The sequence below is a fragment of the Somniosus microcephalus genome, chromosome 17, assembly GCF_052327205.1.
Source record: "Somniosus microcephalus isolate GS21.2 chromosome 17, FLI_Smic_1.0, whole genome shotgun sequence".
NCBI classification, from domain to species: domain Eukaryota; kingdom Metazoa; phylum Chordata; class Chondrichthyes; order Squaliformes; family Somniosidae; genus Somniosus; species Somniosus microcephalus.
Window position 1 is genome coordinate 19,275,426 of NC_141003.1, and position 22,895 is coordinate 19,298,320.

Here is a 22,895-nt window from a genome sequence, read left to right on the forward strand (position 1 = left end):
TCGACAGGACCCGTGTTGCACTGATCGACCCGAGGGAGGCTGGGGAGATTGTGACTCCAGGTGCGGGTCCCCACAGGCGCAGAATTGGCTTCATCCTGTTTGATAGCCGGGGATTGACCGGCGTCCTGGCCTCGGATGGCCATCCCACGGGGAGCGCTCGGCTCCCCGAGTGGATCCGGTGGGGCAGCTGGCAGATCTCTTGATGTCCCAGGTAGGGCGTCATCTTCGGGGGAGCGCAGAGTGTCGGCATCATCCCCGTGGGTCCCTCTATCAGTTGGGTCCGTGGAACCGGCTGGACAGGGAGCCAGGTCCCGGAGTGAAACGGTGGATTCCCGGCCATCAGGGTACCGCACGTGCGCGTATGTGGGATTGACGTCCGTGAGTTCTACCTCGTCGATGAGAGGATCATTTTTAGATGATCGGACGAATCTTCGGAGCAGCACGGGGCCGGGAGCTGCCAACCATGACGGTAGAGACGTCCCATGGGTGGAGCAATGCTGGAAGCTGAAGAATCGCTCATGAGGTGTGACATTGGTAGACGTAGAAAGGAGAGACCTGATGGAATGCAACACGTCAGGGAGCATAGTTTCCCACTGCTGGTCTGGTAGGTTGCGTGACCTCAGCGCAAGACGAACAGCGTTCCAAATGATAGCGTTGTATCTCTCAACCTGTCTGTTATCGATGGGATGGTACGGTGTCGTTTTACTTGTGGCAATTCCCCGTTGGGAGAGATAACTTTTGAGTTCGCTTGACATGAAGGAGGGACTCCGATCAGAGTGGATGAAATTGGCCGTACCGCAAAGGGAAAAGACTTAATCAAGGCATTTGATCACTGTGGAATTAAGCATATTGGGACAGGGGAAAGCAAAGGGAAAGCGTGAATATTCGTCCACCATTGTCAGTAAGTAGGTGTTTCGCATTGAGGAAGGCAATGGCCTTTTAAAGTCAATGCTGAGTCGCTGCATAGGTTGCATAACGTGTATGAGCGAGCCATCCGATGGATGGAAGAATTGCGGTTTTAATTCGGCACAAATTCTACAGGAGGAGCACGTTCTTTTCACATCTTCCGTAGAAAATGGGAGATTTTTAGATCGCACAAAGTGCAACATACGGGTAACGCCAGGATGGCATAATCAGTATGAAGATCCACAAGAGTCGAAGTTGACATAGAAGAGCAGAATGCCCGCATGAGGGCATCCAGGGCCACATTTTCTTTGCCGGGTCGATAATGTATGGTGTATCCAAAGGCGGCCAATTCCATCCTCCAGAGTTGTATTTTGTTATTCTTGATCTTAGTGCGTTTCTGGTTATTCAGCATAAAGGCCACGGAGTGCTGATCGGTTATAAGTGTGAAATGGCGACGAGTGAGAAAATGACTCCATTTACGTACAGCTTCGATGATGGCCATAGCCTCCTTCTCGACAGCAGGAGAATGAAGCTCGCTACCCTGCAACGTTCTGAACAGAAATGCAACGGGTCGACCACCTTAATTCAAGGTAGCAGAGATCGCCACATCCGATGCATCCCACTCGATCACGAAAGGAAGATTTTCATCAATGGAACGAAGCGTGGCTTTTTCCAGTTGTCGCTTGAGGAGGTTGAAAGCTGTCATTTCCATTGGAGGCAATGGCTATGACTTTGCGTGAAGCAGGGGTTGGATCTTGTTGGAGAAGTGAGTTATCCATTTTGCATAATAGGCGAACATGCCGAGTGCCCGACGAAGAGAGCCGAGATTCGTAGGGGGAGGGAGCTCCTGAAGCAGACGAAGTCGCTCCGGATCCGGTTTGATGACACCGTTGCCCACCCAGTAGCCAAGGATGTTGACTGATGGTACTGATTTCACAGATTTGGACTCATTTAAGGTTAAGTTGCGATGACGGAGAACGTCAAAAAATTTCTGGAGGTTGGCATCATGCTCCTTCTGGTCATGACCAGCAATGGTGATATTATCCAGATATGGAAAAGTGTCCGTTAAGTTCTCCTGTTTGACTAGGCTATCCATTGCCTTTTGAAAGACGGCCACCCCATGGAGACCCCAAATGGAAGGCGACAAAACTGGTAAAGTCGACGATTGGCCTCAAAGGCCGTATACTTTTTGTCAGTGTCCTTTATCGGTACTTGATGATATGCGCTCTTTAAATCAAAGGTTGAAAATACCTTGTAGTTAGCAAGGTTATTGACCATGTCATTGATGCGTGGTAGTGGGTAGGCATCCAGGTCGGTATACTGATAAATAATTTGCGAGTAATTGATGCAAAGACGTTTCTTGTGTTGCTTCAGAGGATTTTTGACAACGACGACTTGAGCCCGCCAGGAAGATGAACATGGCTCAGTGATACCATCAGCTAGAAGGCGAGAGATTTCTGCCTCGATAAAGGATCGATCATCTTGGCTGAAACGTTGTGATTTGGTGACTATGGGCTTACATCGGGGGGAAAGATTGGCAAACAAGGAGAGCTCGTTGAGCGAAGCCACCGAAAGCGCACAAAATGGTACTTTGGAAATAGTAAGCTCTGGCTTTGACCCTCCAAACTCGAAAGTGAGTCTTTTGTGTTGTTTCTGGAAATCCTGTCCCAGGAGCACATCACTGCATAGGTTCTTGAGCACCCCGAGCCGGGTGGAGAAATAAGTGCGGCCATTGAGAATAAGGTCGACAAGACAAAAGCCGGAAGAATTGGTGGTCAGTGTCGTCAGAGCCATTGCAATTTCCCTGTCCGAGGGGTAAATACGCAGCTTTAACTTACTGACAGCCTGCTCACTAATGAAGCTGTCAGAGTCGATTAGTGCACTCAAAATGTGTTCATTTACCAAAACCTTCGTGACTGCATGGGACAAACTTTGGGGAGAAACAGCTGTGATGGGAGGAGGGGCATTTTACCCATGACAGCTGTAACCTTAGTAGTGGCTCTTGGGGGAGGAGCAGTTTTATAGATAGTAGCTGCAAAACTAACAGGAGCTCTCGACTGGTATACCTTAGAAAAGTGGCCTTTTTTACTAACAGTGGCTCTTGACTGGCATACCTTAGAAAAGTGACCTTTCTTGCTGCAATGATTGCAGGTTGCGTTACGAGCAGGACAAAATTTCCTATCATGGAACGCACCTCCACAGAAGAAACACTTCCTTCCAGATTGCCAAGATGCCACTAGGGCGGGGTCGTCATCAGTGTAGGTTTCTCGGGTAGGGCTGTCATCAGCCAGGTTGGAGTCATCATCTGTGAGGGCTTCTGCCCGAGGCCTATCAAAGGAGTCACTAAAAGTGATAGCAGCAGCCCGTGCACGTGGTGAAAGATAGGTGTCTGCATTCCCCTTTGCTAAGTCCAGAGAACATGCTTGGTCATAGGCAGCCTGTAACTTGAGGGTTTTATTCTCCAGACGCTGATGTATGAATGGAGACGCAATCCCATTAATAAAGGAATCATGAATTAACTCCTCCTGGTACTGCTCAGCTGTAACAGCTTTAAGATTACAATCCTTGCTGAGCCTGCGAAGTTTCTGAAGGAATTTGTCAAGTGATTCTCCAGGTTGTTGTCGAGTTGTGGCCAGTAGATGCCGAGCAAAAATTTCATTTGGGGACTTGACATATAGCTGCAGTAGTAGTTGGATAGCGGCATCATAGTCTACACAGTCTTCAATATAATCAAACACATGAGGGGATACATAATTAGCAAGCATTTGTAACTTGTTAGGAACATTCTCACCACACTCCTCAAGGAAGTTGCTAAAGGTACGATACCAGTGTTTCCATACCTTAGCAGCTGTAAGTGAATTCTGGTCCAGGTCGAAACAGGCGGGTCTGAGTAGTTTCTCCATGATGGATCGATTACTTGTCTGAGTTCCCTTCTATGTTTCGAGTCGTAGCTGGCTGTTCCCGAAATCACCCAAAGCGTGGAGTCGATATCAAGTTAATTAAATTGGCGTAATAAAACTCACTACGTACTTGGTTTGAGCATAAAGCAAGGCTTTAATCAACTTGTTTCAGAACATGGAGGTCTAGTTGTACTTCACTAGTTCCTTGTCTTACAAAATGGAAAGCTGGGCCCATGCCCGAGCATTTATACTCCTTGGACGGCGCCACCAGCTGGCCGTTCAGCATTATTTCATGAGTAGTTTCTTGATGATGATGAGATTTATAACAACAGCCATCATTGAGACAGAAATAGAATCCATGTGGATTGGGATAAGAGATTTAAAAAAGGACCAATAACACCTATAGGGACAGTCTACAGACCACCTAATAGTGGAAGGGAGGTAGAGGAAGAAATATGCAAACAAATTAGGGAAATGAGTAACAACATAGAATAATAATCATGGGGAATTTCAGCTACCCCAAAATTAATTGGCCACAAAAGGTAGGTAAAGGGGATAAGAGAATGGAGTTCCTACAATGTTACAGGACTCCTTTCTAACCCAGTATGTAAGAAGCCCAACAAGGGAGGATTTGCTACTGGATCTGGTAATGGGGAATGAACTAGAGCACTAAAGAGAAGTAAAAGTAGGGGAACATCTAGGCAATAGTGACCATAATAAAATGCAGTTTAGGATAATAATTGAGAAGGACATAAGCAGGACAAAGACCAAGGTAATAGATTGGAGAAAAGCTGAATTTTAGAGGCCGAGAATAGAACTTAGGAAAATAAAAAGGACAAAAATATTGTCAAACAATGATGTAGAACAGCAATGGGAAACATTTAAAACGGTGTTCAACAGAGTCCAGGAAAAATATATTGCGCTAAAAAACAAGAACAAACTAAACACTAATGAGACACCATAAGGGAAAAATTGAGGGTAAGGAAAGAGGCCTACACTAAGTACATGGACAGCAGAGAAGAGCAATAGACTAATGAACAAGGTCAGAGAATGCAGAGTCAGGAGATAAGTAGCAGAATGAATAGCTGGCTGACAGAAAGACAGAAGCAGAGAATAGGGTAAAGGGTAGCTATTCAGAGTGGCAGAAGGTGGGAAGTGGGGACCACTGTTGTACACAATTTATAACAACGATTTAGACTTTGGAATCAAAAGCACAATTTCTAAATTTGCAGATGACACCAAATTGGTGGGGGGGGGGGAGCGTGGATAGTTAACACTGAGGAGGACTGCAACAAATTACAAGAAGACATTAATAAACTTGCAGAATGGGCATATAATTGGCAAATTAATCTCAATGTAAGTGTGAGGTATTACATTTTGGTAAGAAAAATAAGGAGGTCACATATTAGAAAATAAGAATTTAAATAGGGTAGAGGAGCAAAGGGATCTGGGTGTACAAATACACAAATCACTAAAAGTAGTGACACAGGTTAATAAAGCCATAAGAAAAGAAAACCAAGGACTAGGGTTTATTTCTAGAGCGATAGAGTTGAAAAGTAGAGAGGTTATGCTAAACTTGTATTGAACCTTGGTTAGACCACACTTGGAGCACTGTGTGCAGTTCTTGTTGCCATATTATAAAAAGGCAGTGGAGAGAGTGCAAAAAAGATTTACAAGGATGAAACCAGAACTGCAAGGGTACACCTATCAGGAAAGGATGAACAGGCTGGGTCTCTTTCCTCTTGAAAAATCAAGACTGAGAGGTGACCTAATAGAGGTCTTTAAAATTATGAAAGGTTTTGATAAAGTGGATACAGAGAGAGTGTTTCCACTTGTGGAGAAGAGCAAAACTAGAGGCCATCAACATAAGATAGTCACCAAGAAATCCAATAGGGAATTCAGAAGAAACTTCTTTACCCAAAGAGTGGTGAGAATGTGGAACTCGCTACCACAGGGAGTGGTTGAAGCAAATAGTATAGATGCATTTGAGAGGAAGTGAGATAGCATATGAGGGAGAAGGGAAAAGAGGGTTATGCTGATAGAGTTAGATGAGGAAGGATGGGAGGAGGCTTGAATATAGCATAAACACCGGCATGGACCGGTTGGGCCAAATGGCCTGTTTCTGTGCCGTATATTCTATGTTATTCTATGTAAACCTTATTCTGTACACCAGCAACTGAAATGTATCAAGTGCCGCCACACAAATTCTTCTTTCTCTCCAAATGGCGAACTAGATAAACATTCTTATCAAAACGAGATGCAAGCTTTGGACTAACAAGTGGTTACATTTACATAAAGCAGATGAATGATCAGTAACTAGTATAACATTGTGATTTAGACATTACCTTGAATATGTAAAAGTAATAAAGATGCAATGCACTTTCTCCCAGAATATAGACCTTGAAAACAGAGCCACAATCTAGCTTAGAACCTTAGCTAAACTGCCATCAACTTTTAAAACATAGTCTGGTCTTTGGCTCTTCACTGTGAGATTCACATTCACTTACAAGTGACTGCACTTCAAAAGTACTTCATTGGCTCTAAAGTGCTTTAGGACATCCGGAGGTCATGAAAGGTGCTATATAAATGCCAGTCTTTCTTTCTTTCACTGCCTGAAATTGGCTATGAAACATAAGAAATAGGAGCAGGAATAGGCCACTTGGCCCCTCGAGCCTGCTCTGCCATTCAATAAGATCATGGTTGATCTTTGCTCAAAGCCACTTCCCAGCCCGCTCCCCATAACCCTTCACTCCCTTATCTTGCAAAAATCTGTCTATCTCCACTTTAAATGTATTTAATGACCCAGCCTCCACAGCTCTCTGGGGCAGAGAATTCCACAAATTTACAACCCTCTGAAAGAAGAAGTTCCTCCTCATCTCAGTTCTAAAAGGGCGACCCTTTATTCTGAGACTGCCAATATATTTCTGTAAGAGGAGGGCCCTGACTGCAATCGACATGGACTTTAGCCAATTAATGGCCCTGCCCACTTTTTAAATAAGGTAAACAGCTCTGAGTCAAAGTCACTAACCCAAGACTGGGGCCTACCTCTTGACCTGTCATCAGATGATTTATGAACAGCCCCACAGACGTCCTGATGCAAAGGCTGCTGACAACTGCAGCTCATAAGTATATTAGAACAAATATTTATTCATCATTATTGAACAAAGGGAAGCTTTGACAATGTTAAATATGCTTGTCATTGACTATGATAGCTCCAACTAACTGACATCTAGGGAATTAAATATGTCTTGAGCAGTAACGCAAAATGGGAGGTAGCGAATCGACAGCCTGTTTTACACTGATGCCAAGGGAAAAGAAAATGCGGCTGAGTATAAAACGGCGTGCCGATTTGCTATCGCCTGTTTTGCGCTACTGTGCAAGGCAAATTTCACCCCCTTGAAATTACTTTTGTGCTTCGTGTCCCCACTTTACACTTATGAAGAACACTGCAGCTAGCTTGTCTGGAATTGAACGGTTGTGTTTTAACTTTGAGAAATACACTGTGTGATCTTCTTTTAACCCCTTAAATGTTGGGAGCACAAAATCTAAGTCAAAAAGTTCAGCACGTAAAAGTGTGTTTTTGTCACACTCGGGCGCAATATTCAGCTCGGAATGAAAGGATGATTTTTTTTTTCTGATGACTGCCAGTTCCTACCATTACATCCAGTTTTGGATGAGCAGAAATGTTCTCCAATTAAATATTGGGAAGACCAAAGCCATTGTTTTCGGTGCCTACCACAAACTCCGTTCCCTAGCCACTGACTCCATCCTTCTCCATAACATCTGTCTGAGGCTGAACCACATTGTTTGCAACCTTGGTGTCATATTTGACCCTGAAATGAGCTTCCGACCACACATCTGTGGCATAACTAAGACCGCCTATTTCCACCTCCGTAACATTGCCTGTCTCCGCCCTTGCCTCAGCTCATCAAGTGCTGAAACCCTCATCCAGGCCTTTGTTACCTCTAGGCTTGACTATTCCAATGCACTCCTGGCTGGCCTCCCACATTGTACAAGGTATTGGTGAGACCGCACCTGGAATACTGCATACAGTTTTGGTGTCCATACTTAAGAAAAGACATACTTGTTCTCGAGTCAGTACAAAGAAGGTTCACTCGGTTAATCCCGGGGATGAGGGGATGGACATATGAGGAGAGGTTGAGTAGATTGGGACTCTACTCATTGGAGTTCTGAAGAATGAGAGGCGATCTTATTGAAACATATAAGATTGTGAAGGGGTTGGATCGGGTGGATGCGGGGAGGATGTTCCCGATGATGGGTGAAACTAGAACTAGTCTTAGAATAAGGGGCTGCTCTTTCAAAACTGAGATGAGGAGGAACTACTTCACTCAGAGGGTGGTAGATCCATGGAATATGCTGCCCCAAAAAGCTGTAGAAGCTACATCATTACATAAATTTAAAACAGAAATAGACAGTTTCCTAGAAGTAAAGGGAATTAAGGGTTACGGGGAGCGGGCAGGAATTTGGACATGAGTCTAGGTTCGAATCGGACATGGCCCTGTGGGTAGCGGAGCGGGCCCAGGGGCCGTGTAGCCTGATCCTGCTCCTATTTTGTGTGTCTAATTCTGTTAGATTCAGGAGATGGTTCTGTGATAGTAGATTGGCGGTTAGGATCAGATCAGCCATGATCTTATTAAATGGCGGAGCAGGCTCGAGGGGCCGATTGGCCTACTCCTGCTCCTATTTCTTATGTTCTTATGTTCTTACCCTATGTAAACTTGAGGTCATCCAAAACCCTGCTGCCCGTGTCCTAACTCGCACCAAGTCCCGTTCACTCCTCACCCCTGTGATCGCTGACCTCCATTGGCTCCCAGTTAAGCAACACCTCGATTTCAATATTCTCATCCTTGTTTTCAAATCCCTCCGTGGCCTCGCCCCTCCCTATCTCCGTAATCTCCTCCAGCTCCACAACCCTCCAAGATATCTGCGCTTCTCTAATTCTGCCCCCTTGAGCATCCCTAATTATAATTGCCCAATCATTGGTGGCCGTGCCTTCAGCTGCCGAGGCCCTAAGCTCTGGAATTCCCTCCCTAAACCTGTCCACCTCTCTACCTCTCCTCCTTTAAGACGCTCCTTAAAACCGACCTCTTTGACCAACCTTTTGGTCATCTGCTCTAATTTCTCCTTATGTGGCTCGGTGTCAGATTTTTTGTCTTATAATACTCCTGTGAAGTGTCTTGGGATGTTTTACTGCGTAAAAGGCGCTATATAAATACAAGTTGTTGTTACATTTGTCACGCGCATGTAATCTGAATTTGGAATCAAGTTGCTATTAAGTATAAGCTTAGAATCTCAAACTGCTCATTATTAGCTTCTGATTACTCTAATATTGATACTTATCCCACAGAAAGGGTACAAGAACAGTTAGTGAGGAAAATGCAAATGCCACACCGCTGAAGGTTGGGGGTGCCCTTCTGACATTGTAGTTAAGGCATATTGTTGGAGCAGGGTACAGGAAGCTTTGTTTTATATCTGGCGTGTGCTGACACTGAGCAGGCAGCAAGGACACACATCCAAAGCCAGCAGGGACCTTTCTTGGGTGTTGGGTCCCTATGACATCATCGGGATCTGACTGCAATTTAAACGTGACAACCTCGATGGGAATCCGCAGTGGCTTTCCCACCAGGTGAAGACAGCGGGAAGGGGACCCAGGTGCAGAAGAGGCCCAAACTGCTTTTTTTGGCTCTCCTCACGGGGCCAAGAGGAGCAGAAGATGCCCACAGAATAGCCTTTGAAGGCGATCCTGCCACCTACCTGCTGTCCGCAGAAGGGTTGGGGGAGGGTGGTCTCCAAGCTGTGCGATTTTCCACTGCTTCCTGCCAACTCCCCTCCTGGAATGGCTGGCAGGATTTAATGAGGCTTGGGAGTTAAAGTAGCCTGAGCCTCATTTCTGGAACAGTGACTGAGCTTCAAACTCACACTGCTACCTGGCCACCCAAAACTGACCCAGAGATAGAATTGGGCCGAATGATCAAATCATAAAAGTGACAGTACAGAAGAAGGTTACTCAGCCCACCCTGAAAGGGCGGCGGAAGCAGATTCAATAGTAAAGTTCAAAAGGGAATTGGATAAATACTTGTGAAGGAAAATATTTGCAGGGTTATGGGAAAGAGCAGGGGAGTGGGGCTAATTGGATTGCTCTTTCAAAGAGCCGTCAATGGGAGGAATGACCATCATGTCTGTACTAGTGCTCGCTCATTAACTGGAATGATCGAATTCAATTTCCTTGCCTCTTCCCTTTCATTTTCTTCCTTTGCAAATACTTAGCCAATTCCCTTATAAATGGCATTAGTCTACTTGTGGTGAAAACACCTCAGGTTCTTGTAACCCTCTGAAAAAAATCTTCTAATTTCCCCTTCATTCTTTGAGTGGCGATCCTGAATTTATATCCCCTTGCTACTGATTCACTAACCAGTGGAAACAATCTTTCACTATTTGCCCCGAACCTTTCCATATCTTTGCACTTTCAATCCCATTCATCTTTTTTAATGTAGTTTCCATTTGAATAAATTTCTCCAGTGGTAGCTCTTGCACATTCTCCTCAGGTACTCCTACAGTTGCACTTTCAGCTTCCTGAACTGAAATACTTATTAAGTATCACTGCCATTGCCTCACTCTCCAGTACCTGAAGTTTCCATTGCACCAAAGTGGTCCCACCCAGTCTTTAATTATCCATTTTACTTCTCCTGTTTCTTTAAAAGTGCATAGAATTACATAAAAAATACAGCATAGAAACAGACTGTTTGGCCCAACCAGTCCGTGTTGGTATTTATCCTCCACACCAGCAGTATCCTAATCCCGTGTGCTTGCCATGTTTCCAGATCCTTTATCCTTCTTTGCATCAACCACCTATCTAACCCATTCTTAAAAGTTGACATGGTCCCTGCTTCAGTCACTAACTCTGGTAGTGCATTCCACATCCTCACAATCTTCTGTGTAGAAAAGTTTTTAAGAACATATGGAAATAGGAGCAGGAGTAGGCCATTTGGCTCTCTGAGCCTGCTCCGCCATTCAATAAGATCATGGCTGATCTTCTACCTCATCTCCACTTTCCTGCACTATCCCCATATCCCTTAATTCCCTTAATATTCAAAAATCTATCACTCTCTGTCTTGAATATACTCAATGACTGAGCCTCCACTGCCCTCTGGGGTAGAGAATTCCAAAGATTCACCACCCTCTGAGTGAAGAAATTTCTCCTCATGTCAGTCCTAAATGGCCGACCCCTTACTCTGAGACCGTGACTCCTGGTTCTAGCCTCCCCAGGCAGAGGAAACATCCTCCCTGCATCTACCATGTCAAGTCCTGTAAGAATTTGGTATGTTTCAATGCGATCACCTCTCATTCTTCTAAACTCTAGAGAATATAGGCCTAGTCTACTCAATCTCTCCTCACAGAACAATCCCCCCATCCCAGGAACCAGTCTGGTGAACCTTCGTTGCGCTCCCTCTATGGCAAGTATATCCTTTCTTAGGTAAGGAGACCAAAACTGTACACAATACTCCAGGTGTGGTCTCACCAGGGCCCTATATAATTACAGTAAGACGTCTTTACTCTTATACTCAAATTCTCTTGTAATAAAGGCCAACATACCATTTGCTTTCCTAATTGCTTGCTGTACCTGCATGTTAACTTTCAGTGATTCGTGTACAAGGACACCCAGGTCCCTCTGAACACCAACATTTCTCAATCTCTCACCATTTAAAAAATACTCTGCTTTTCCATTTTTCCTACCAAAGTGGATAAATTCACATTTCTCCACATTATTTTCCATTTGCCATGTTCTTGCCCACTCACTTAGCCTGTCTATATCCCCTTGAAGCCTCCTTGCATCCTCCTCACAACTTACATTCCCACCCAGCTTTGTATCATCAGCAAACCTGGATATATTACATTTGGTCCCCTCATCCAAATCATCGATGTAGATTGTGAATAGCTGAGGCCCAAGCACTGATCCTTGCGGTACCCCACTAGTTACAGCCTGCCAACCCAAAAATGATCCGTTTATTCCTACTCGCTGTTTCCTGTCCTTTAACCAGTCCTCAATGCATGCTAGTATATTACCCCTAATCCCATTAACCCTAATTTTGTTTAATAACCTCTTGTGTGGCACCTTATCGAATACCTTCTGAAAATCCAAATACACCACATCCACTGGCTCCCCCTTGTCTATTCTGCTAGTTACAACCTCAAAAAGCTCTGGTAACAGATTTGTCAAACATGATTTCCCTTTCATAAATCCGTGTTGACTCTGCTCAATCCTATTATTATTTTCTAAGGGCCCTGTTACCACAAACTTAATAATAGATTCTAGCATTTTCCCTACTGCTGATGTCAGACTAACTGGTTTGTAGTTCCCCGTTTTCTCTCTCCCTCCTTTCTTAAATAGTGGGGTTACATTTGCCGCCTTCTAATCCGCAGGAACCATTCCAGAATCTATGGAATTTTGAAAAATGACAACCAATGCATCCACTATCTCTATAGCTACTGACGTAAGAAAACTACTAGGCACTTGACCTAAGCGTTAAACAAAGCTTTAATCAACTGTTTTACAACATGGAGGTCTAGTTGTGTCCTTCACTAGTTCCTGTTAAGAATGTCCTGCGCAAGCTGGGCCCGTACCCGAGTATTTATACTCTCCCTGGACAGCACCACCCGTAGGCCGCTCAGTATTATTTCATAAGTCTTTCTTTCATGAATGACTGTTTCATGTCAGCCACTTCTTTCAAAACCCTAGGATGTAGGCCATCAGATCTGTGGATTTATCGGCTTTCAGTCCCATTAATTTCTCCAGTACTATTTTTTTACTAATACTAATTTCTTTCAGTTCCTCATTCTCGCTAGAGCCTTGGTTCTCCACTAATTCTGGGAAGTTTTTTGCATCTTCTTCCATGAAAAAGTATTTGTTTAATTTCTCTGCCATTTCCTTATTCCTCATTATAATTTCTCCTGTCTCAGCCTGTAAGGGACCCACATTTACTTTTGCTAATCTTTTCCTTTTTACATACCTATAGAAGCTTTTACAGTCTGTTTTTATGTCTCTTGCTAGTTTACTCTCATATTCTATTTTCCCTTTCTTTATCAATTTCTTGGTCCTCCTTTGCTGAATTCTAAAATCCTCCCAATCCTCAGGCTTACGACTCCTTTTGGCAACATTATAAGCCTCTTCCTTTGATCTAATACTATCTTTAACTTCTCTTGTTAGCCACGGTTGGACCACTTATCCTGTGGGTTTTTTGTGCCTTAAAGGAATGTATATTTGTTGTAAATTATGTATTAATTCTGTAAATACTAGCCATTGCTTGTCTACCATCATACTTTTTAATGTAGTTTCCCAATCTACCTTAGCCAACTCACCCCTCATACATACGTAGTTTGCTTTGTTTAGATTTAAGACCCTAGTTTCGGATTTAACTAAATTGCTTTCAAACTCAATATAAAATTCCATCATATTATGGTCACTCTTCCCTAAAGGCCCCTTTACTACAAGGTTATTAATTAACCATTTCTCATTGCACAATACTAGATCTAAAATAACCTGTTCCCTAGTTGGTTCCTCAACATACTGATCTAGAAAACTATCTTGCATACATTCCATGAATTTGTCCTACACACTATTACTGCAAATTTGGTTTGCACAGTCTATAGGTAGATTAAACCCCCCCCCCCATGATTACTGTATTGCACTTTTTACATGTGCCTCTGATTTATACACTGCCCTACTGCTTGGGGGGCCTATAAACAACTCCCACCAATCTTTTCCACCCCTTGCTGTTTCTTAACTCCACCCAAACTGATTCTACTTCTTGATTTTCGGAGCTAAGATCCTTTCTCTCTACTGTTTTTATCCCATCCTGTATTGTCAGGGCTACCCTTCCTCCTTTTCCATTTTGCCTATCTCTTCTAAAAGTTAAGTATCCTGGAATATTTAGTTCCCAACCTTGGCCACTTTGCAACCACGTCTCCGTTATGGCTATTAGATCAAACCTGTTAATTTCTATCTGCGCAATTATTTCATCCCCCTGTATTTTGTTGTGATTGCTTTGCACATTCAGATATAGTGCCTTTAGCTTTGACTTATTTCTATTTGTCCCTGGTGTCACCTTAGTCACTGATGCCTTATTATCTTTGTTACTCTCTCTGTCCCTTCCTGACCCACTCTGCTTATTTTTACCCAAAACTCTTCTCTTGCACCTGGACATTTCTCTCGCTGCTTTTAAATTTACTCTTTGCTGAATCCTCCCACCACCCCCGCCCCCCTTCATTAGTTTAAAGCCCTGTCTACTGCCCTAGTTATTTGGTTTGCCAGGACATTGGTCCCAGCCCTGTTTAAGTGGAGCCTGTCCCAACGGAACAGATCCCTCTTTCCCCAGTACTGGTGCCAGTGCCCCATGAACTGAAACCCCTTCCTCCCGCACCACACTTTGAGCCACGCATTTAAACCTCTAATTTGTTTGTCCCTATGTCAATTTGCGCATAATCCAGAGATTATTACCTTTGAGGGTCTGCTTTTTAATTTGGATCCTAGCTCCTCAAACTCCCTCAGTAGAACCTCATTCCTAGTTCTACCTATGTCGTTGGTTCCTACGTGGACCATGACAAATGGATCCTCTCCCTCCCACTCCAAGTTTTTTTCCAGCCGCAAGGAGATGTCTTTAACCTTGGCATCGGGCAGGCAACACAACCTTCGGAACTCTTGGTTGCGGCTGCAGAGAACAGTATCTATCCCTTTTTTTCTTACTCTCTGTCCTAAATCTCTTACATTTAATCTTATATCTATGTCTCTTCATTCTAAGCCCCTCAATTATTGGAAGCAGTCTGTTTCTACCTACTTGACCAGTCACATCATAAATTTAAATGCTTCAAACAAATCTCATTGTAATCTCCCATTGAAAATATCTCAATCGTTTGCTCTATTTTTTATGTTGACCACCAGTCCTTTTTTGATACTTCCTCTTGGCCTTCCTAGTCTCCTTTTTTGCTTCCTTTGTCAGAGGAGTCATTGTTGGGATGAGACGCTAAACTGAGGCCCTGTCTGCCCTCTCAGGTGGACATAAAAGATCCCTGATGTAAGACAGCTACTAGGCACTTGGTCTAAACGTTGAACAAAGCTTTAATCAACTCTTTTACAACATGGAGATCTAGTTGTGTCCTTCACTAGTTCCTGTTAAGAATGTCCTGCGCAAGCTGGATGCATACCCGAGTATTTATACTCTCCCTGGACAGCGCCATCAGCAGGCCGCTCAGTATTATTTCATAAGTCTTTCTTTCATGAATGACTGAGTCATGTCAATCCCATTTGTAGGGGGTGGCGGGTGTGGCGCGTGGCGTGTGCCCGGTCAGTTATGCCCCTGACTGTTGGTGAGCGGTTCAAATTGCTCCCACGCCCCTGGGTTCTCGACACCGGACTTAGGTGCAGGCGGCGATACAGAAAACTCGAGTAGACAAGGGGTTTGGTGTAAGAAAACCAAGATTTTATTAAAACAGAAATAAAAACACAGTCTTATGAGAAATTACTGGTAAACAATTACAGGCATAAACAAAATAACTATACTTATACAGGGAATGGGGAACACACGGCACATCGAGGGAAAACAAACTACATTAACAATCCCCTTATCCTTATCCCACCCCTATACCTAACTAGATTAAGCTATGAGGGGCCAGGAATTCATGCTCACCGAGTCAAAATCTGCTGAGTTCAAATGGCTGTGGGGTTTGGGGTTTGCTCTTTGTGCTCTCTGGGGCCTGCCGTCATCACGTGGTCTCAGGGCGCTGCAAGGGCGTCGTCCAGGTAAGGTAACCCGAGGTTAAAGTCTTTGCTTGGGTACTTTACCTCGCAGGGATGATGGTTCTTCTTCCTCGGGCAGCAGCAGCTGAAGTTTGCATGAAGATAATCGCAGGTCGGCTGGATTGAAGGCCCGATTATTCGAAGCGTTCTTCAATCTTCTCCCAATTCGTCTCGTCTCATCTCATCTCATCTCACCTCACCTCGTCTCGTCCCACCTCGTCTGGCCTGGTTTGCCCGTGTTCGCCTGGTGCAATGCCGGGCGTCCCTGATGGAGTCGGGAAAGACACGGGCAGTGGCCAGGCGGCAAGCATGGGAGGGGAAAAAGAGCAGGAGCCATGAGGGCAAGGAGCAAGAGAGTGTCGGTTACTGGTGGGCCTACAATTATACTCCTTCGGATGGCCCTTATCTGCGCGCCAAATCAGGTCAGTTCATTGTTTCACTTTTGGCGGGCTGTTTTGAATGATTACACCAATCTAAACTAACTGTTTTTAGATGGCCGTTTATCGCACCTAATGGCCTGATGTCCGAGCTGTATTGTCATTAATGCATTTTAATCGGCCTGTGCAGCCTTGGTCACTTCCCTGAGCTGTTTCCGATTATTTATGCAGACAAACTAATGGCCTTGCGCTTAGGCCTAACTGGGGTGATCTGTTCCAATCCGATGAAATGCATAGTCAGTGTTTGCTTAACTGTCTAGGTTTTTAAGCACAAAAGTCCTTTTTCACAGAAATGCATTTTAACTTTCAATTTCCCAAAACAGCTTGTTCTGTGCTGCAGAGTCCAAGCTTTTAAAATCTTACAAGCTTTTGGTCACGAGGTGCGGACGCCATCTTTTGGGTACCCTTTTTAAATTGTCCATAGGGTCCCTTTTATTAATAACCTTGGGGGAATGTGGGAATTTTGCGAATCTTACACATTGCACTATTTTGTAGAAGAGCAGAGAAGCTGTCCTGTATCCCTCAACCAATACCACCAAAAATATATTGTCTGGTCAGTTATCTCATTACTGTTTGTGGGAACTTGCTGTGCACAAAGTGACTGCCACATTTGCCTACCTAACAACAGTGATTACAATTTTCTTTATTTGTTCCTGGGATGTGGGCATCGCTGGCAAAGCCAGCATTTATTGCCCATCCCTAATTGCCCTTGAGAAGGTGGTGGTGAGCTGCCATCTTGAACCGCTGCAGTCCGTGTGGTGAAGATTCTCCCATCGTGTATTTACGGAGGGAGTTCCAGGATTTTGACCCAGCGACAATGAAGGGACAGCAATATATTTCCAAGTCAGGATTCTGTGTAACTTGGAGGGGAATTTGGAGGTGATGGTGTTCCCATACGCCTGCTGCCCTTGTCCCTGCCATTGAATGTCAAGGGGCTTTCGCTTGTTGGTGATAGTCGTTGCCTGGCACTTGGGTGGTTCGAATGTTACTTGCCACATATCAGCCCAAGCCTGAATGTTGTCCAGGTGTTGCTGCATGCTGGCATGGACTGCTTCATTATCTGAGGAGTTGCGAATGGTACGGAACAATCATCAGCAAACATCCCACTTCTGACCTTATGATGGAGGGAAGGTCATTGATGAAGCAGCTGAAGATGGTTGGACCTATCACTGCCCTGAGGACTCCTGCAGTGATGTCCTAGGGCTGAGGTGAGTGGCCTCCAACAACCACAACCATCTTCCTTTGTGCTAGGTATGACTCCAGCCAGTGGAGAGTTTTCCCCCTGATTCCCATTGACTTCAATTTTACGAGGGTTCCTTGATGCCACACTCGGTCAAATGCTATCTTGATGTCAAGGGCAGTCACTCTCACCTCATCTCTGGAATTCAGATCTTTTGTAATGAGGTCTGGACCTGAGTGGTACTGGCGGAACCCAAACTGAGCATCAGTGAGCAGATTATTGGTGAGTAAGTGCCGCTTGATAGCACTTTCGATGACACCTTCCATCACTTTGTTGATGATTAAAAGTAGACTGATGGGGCGGTAATTGGCTGGATTGGATTTGTCCTGCATTTTGTGGACAGGGCATACCTGGGCAGTTTTCCACATTGTCGGATAGATGCCAGTGTTGTAGCTGTACTGGAACAGCTTGGCTAGAGGCGCGACTAGTTCCAGAGCACAAGTCTTCAGCACGATAGCTGGGATGTTGTCAGGGCCCATAGCCTTTGCTGTATCCAGTGCGCTCAGCCATTTCTTGATATCACGTGGAGTGAATCGAATTGGCTGAAGACTGACTTCTGTGATGGTGGGGACCTCAGAAGTTGGCTGATATGGATCATCTACTCAGCACTTCTGGCTGAAGATGGTAGCAAACACTTCAGCCTTGTCTTTTACATTCCTGTGCTGTGCTCCACCATCATTGAGGATGGAGATATTCATGGAGCCTCCTCCTCCCACTAGTTGCTAAATTGTCCACTACCATTCAGGACTGGATGTGGCAGGACTTCAGAGCTTTGATCTGATACTTTGATTGTGGAATTGCTTAGCTCTGTCTATAAGATGCTGCTTCTGCTGTTTACCATGCATGTAGTCCTGTGTTGCAGCTTCCCAATGGCACCTCATTTTTAGGTATGCCTGGTGCTACTCCTGGCATGTTCTTTTGCACTCCTCATTGAACCAGGGTTGGTCCCCTGCCTTGACGGTAACGGTAGAGTGGGGGGTATGCTGGGCCATGAGGTTACAGGTTGTAGCAAAATACTGTGGATGCTGGAAATCTGAAATAACAACAGAAAATGCTGGAAACACTCAGCAGGCCAGGGAGCATCTGTGGAGAGAGAAACAGAGTCACCGTTTCTGAAAAAGGATCCTCAACTTGAAACGTTGACTCTGTTTCTCTCTCCTTGATGCTGCCTGACCTGCTGAGTGTTTCCAGCACTTTCTGTTGTTATTTAAGGTTACAGATTGTGGCGGAATACAATTCTGCTGCAGCGGATGGCCCACAGTGCCTCATGGATGCCCAGTTTTGAGCTGCTAGATCTGTTCTGAATCTATCCCATTTAGCATGGTGGTAGTGCCACACAACACAATGGAGGGTGTCCTCAGTGTGAAGATGGGACTGTGTGATGATTACTGCTACCAAAGCTATCATGGACAGATGCATCTGCGACAGGTAGATTGGTGAGGACAAGATCAAGTAGGTTCTTCCCTCGTGTTGGTTCTCTCACCACCTATCGCAGGCCCAAACTGGCAGCTATGTCCTTCAGGACTCGGCCAGCTCAGTCAGTAGTGGTGCTACTGAGCCACTCTTGGTGATGGACATTGAAGTCCCCCACCCAGAGTACATTCTGTGCCCTTATTACTCTCAGTGCTTCTTCCAAGTGGTGTTCAACATGGAGGAGTACTGATTCATCAGTTGAGGCAGGGCGGTAGGTGGTAATCAGCAGGAGGTTTCCTTGCCCATGTTTGACCTGAAGCCATGAGACTTAATGTGGTCCGGGGTCAATGTTGAGGACTCCCAGGGCCACTCTCTCCTGACTGTATACCACTGTGCCGCCACCTCTGGTGGGTCTGTCCTGCTGGTGGGACAGGAGATATCCAGGGATGGTGATGGAGGAGCCAAGGACATTGGCTGAAAGGTATGATTCTGTGAGTATGACTATGTCAGGCTGTTGCTTGACTAGTCTGTAGGACAGCTCTCCCAATTTTGGCACAAGTCCCCAGATGTTGGAGAGGAGGACCTTGCAATGGCGACTGGGCTGGGTGTGCCATGTCCGATGCCGAGGTCGATGCTGGGTGGTTCATCCGGTTTTATTGTTATTATTGTTTTTCCTAGAGGTTTGGTACAATTGGCCTGCTCGGCCATTTCAGAGGACAGTTAAGTGTCAACCACATTGTTGTAAGAACATAAGAACATAAGAAATAGGAGCAGGAGTAGGCCAATCGGCCCCTCGAGCCTGCTCCACCATTCAATAAGATCATGGCTGATCTGATCCTAACCGCCAATCCACTATGACAGGACTATCTCCTGAACCTAACAGAATTAGACACACAAAATAGGAGCAGGATCAGGCTACACGGCCCCTGGGCCCGCTCCGCTACCCACAGGGCCATGACCGATCCGAACCTAGACTCATGTCCAAATTCCTGCCCGCTCCCCGTAACCCTTAATTCCCTTTACTTCTAGGAAACTGTCTATTTCTGTTTTAAATTTATGTAATGATGTAGCTTCGACAGCTTTTTGGGGCAGCATATTCCATGGACCTACCACCCTCTGAGTGAAGTAGTTCCTCCTCATCTCAGTTTTGAAAGAGCAGCCCCTTATTCTAAGACTATGCCCCCTAGTTCTAGTTTCACCCATCATCTGGAACATCCTCCCTGCATCCACCCGATCCAACCCCTTCACAATCTTATATGTTTCAATAAGATCGCCTTTCATTCTTCTGAACTCCAATGAGTAGAGTCCCAATCTACTCAACCTCTCCTCATATGTCCATCCCCTCATCCCCGGGATTAACCGAGTGAACCTTCTTTGTACTGACTCGAGAGCAAGTATGTCTTTTCTTAAGTATGGACACCAAAACTGTATGCAGTATTCCAGGTGCGGTCTCACCAATACCTTGTACAACTGAAGCAATACCTCACTATTTTTATATGCTATCCCCCTAGCAATGAAAGCCAACATTCCATTGGCCTTCTTAATCACTTGCTGCACCTGCATACTAACCTTTTGAGTTTCGTGCACCGGGACCCCCAGATCCCTTTGTACTTCAGTACTTTCCAGTTTCTTGCCATTAAGATAATAACTTGCTCTACGATTTTTCCTGCCAAAGTGCATAACCTCACACTTTCCAGTATTGTGTTCCATCTGCCAAATCTCTGCCCACTTACTTAGCCTGTCTATGTCCCCTTGCAGGTTTTTTATGTCCTCCTCACTCACTACTTTCCCTCCCATCTTAGTATCATCTGCAAACTTTGATATGTTACACTCGGTCCCCTCCTCCAAATCGTTAATATAGATTGTAAAGAGTTGGGGACCCAGCACTGACCCCTGCGGAACACCACTGGTTACTGATTGCCAGTCTGAGAATGAACCATTTATCCCAACTCTCTGCCTTCTGTTAGATAGCCAATCCTCTATCCATGCCAGAATATTACCCCCAATCCCGTGATTTTTTATCTTAAGCAATAATCTTTTGTGTGGCACCTTGTCAAATGCCTTTTGGAAGTCTAAATACACTACGTCCACTGGTTCACCTTTATCCACCCTATATGTTACTTCCTCAAAGAACTCCAGCAAATTTGTCAAACATGACTTCCCCTTCATAAAACCATGCTGACTTTGTCTTATTAAATTATGATTATCCAAATGTCCTGTTACTGTCTCCTTAATAATGGACTCCAAAATCTTACCTACCACAAATGTTAGGCTAACCAGTCTATAGTTTCCAGCCTTCTGTCTACTGCCCTTTTTAAATAAGGGTGTTACATTAGCAGTTTTCCAGTCTGCCGGGACCTTTGCTGAGTCCAGGGAGCTTTGGAAGATTATTACCAATGCATCCACAATCCCTACCGCCACTTCCCTCAAGACCCTAGGATGTAAGCCATCAGGTCCAGGCGATTTATCCGCCTTGAGTCCCATTATTTACCGAGTACCACTTCCTTAGTGATTTTGATCGTGTTTATCTCCTCCCCCCCTATAGCCCCCTGCTTGTCCAGTGTTGGGATATTCTTGGTGTCCTCTACTGTAAAGACTGATACAAAATATTCATTCAGTGTTTTTTCCATCTCCATATTTCCCACCATTAATTTCCCGGTCTCATCCTCTAAGGGACCAACATTTACTTTAGCCACCCTTTTTCTTTTCATATAACTATAAAAACTCTTACTATCTGTTTTTATATTTTTTGCTAATTTACTTTCATAATCTATCTTCCCTTTCTTAATCAATCTTTTTGTTATTTTTTGCTGTCTTTTAAAGTTTTCCCAATCCTCTATCCTCCCACTAGATTTGGCTACCTTATATGCCCTTGTTTTTAGTCGAATACTATCCTTAATTTCTTTACTTAGCCACGGATGGCTGTCTTTTCTTTTACACCCTTTTCTTAGTGGAATATACTTTTTTTGGAAGTTGTAAAATAACTCCTTAAATGTACACCACTGATCATGTATCGTCTTACCCTTTAATCTATTTTCCCATTCCACTTTACTCAATTCCGCTCTCATACCTTCATAGTCTCCTTTATTCAAGCTTAGCACGCTTGTTTGAGATCCAACCTCCTCACCCTCTAATTGAATATGGAATTCAACCATGTTATGGTCACTCATTCCAAGGGGATCCTTTACTAGGACATTTTTAATTAATCCTGTCTCGTTACACAGGACCAGATCTAAGGTTGCTTGCCCCCTGGTCAGTTCAGTTACATACTGCTCAAGAAACCCATCCCTAATACACTCAATGAACTCATCCTCAAGGCAGCCCTGCCCAATTTGATTTGTCCAATTAATATGATAGTTAAAATCCTCCATAATTATAGATGTTCCCTTATTACAAGCCTCAACTATTTCCTGATTGATACTCCGTCCAACCGAGTTGCAACTGTTCGGAGGCCTATAGACTACGCCCACTAATGTTTTTTTCCCCTTATTATTCCTTATCTCCACCCAAACTGTTTCATTATCCTGATCTTTTGACCGAATATCATTTCTCTGTATTACAGTGATTCCTTCCTTTATTAACATAGCCGCCCCACCTCCCCTTCCTTCCTGCCTGTCCTTCCTGATTGTTAAATAACCTGGTATGTTTAATTCCCAGGCATTGTCACCCTGCAGCCATGTTTCTGTAATGGCCACAAGATCATACCCATATGTAGCTATTTGTGCCATTAACTCGTCAATTTTGTTACGAATGCTACGCGCATTCAGATAGAGAACTTTCAAATGTGTTTTGTGACACTTAGTTCCTGCTTTTGCCCTTTTTATTACTTTACCTTTTACTCCATACCTTCTGCCCCTTCCTGACATGCTCTGGTTTTTAATTTCCCCACTGCTACCTAAGTCTATGACCTTCTCTGTTGTCATTTTTATTATTTGTTCTCTAGGAACCTCCCCCCCACTAGTTAGTTTAAAGCCCTCTCTACAGCCCTAGTTATATGATCCGCCAGGACTCTAGTCCCAGCACTGGCCAAGTGAAGCCCGTCCCAACGGAACAGCTCCGTCCTGCCCCAGTACTGGTGCCAGTGCCCCAGGAAGCAAAACCCATTTCTCCCACACCAGTCTTTGAGCCACGCATTTAACTCTCTTACTTTATTTGTCCTAGCCAAATTCGCTCGTGGCTCAGGTAAT

General features: G+C 44.5%; 1 long non-coding RNA gene across 1 annotated transcript in view; it reads left to right on the forward strand.

Moving 5' to 3' along the window:
• Positions 1–22,895, forward strand: part of LOC147105549 (uncharacterized) — a 31,636-nt gene that overhangs the window by 6,141 nt on the left and 2,600 nt on the right. The window contains exon 2 of the long non-coding RNA XR_015081515.1: positions 15,671–16,040. This is a non-coding gene — a long non-coding RNA (uncharacterized LOC147105549). The remainder of the gene's footprint in view (positions 1–15,670; positions 16,041–22,895) is intronic.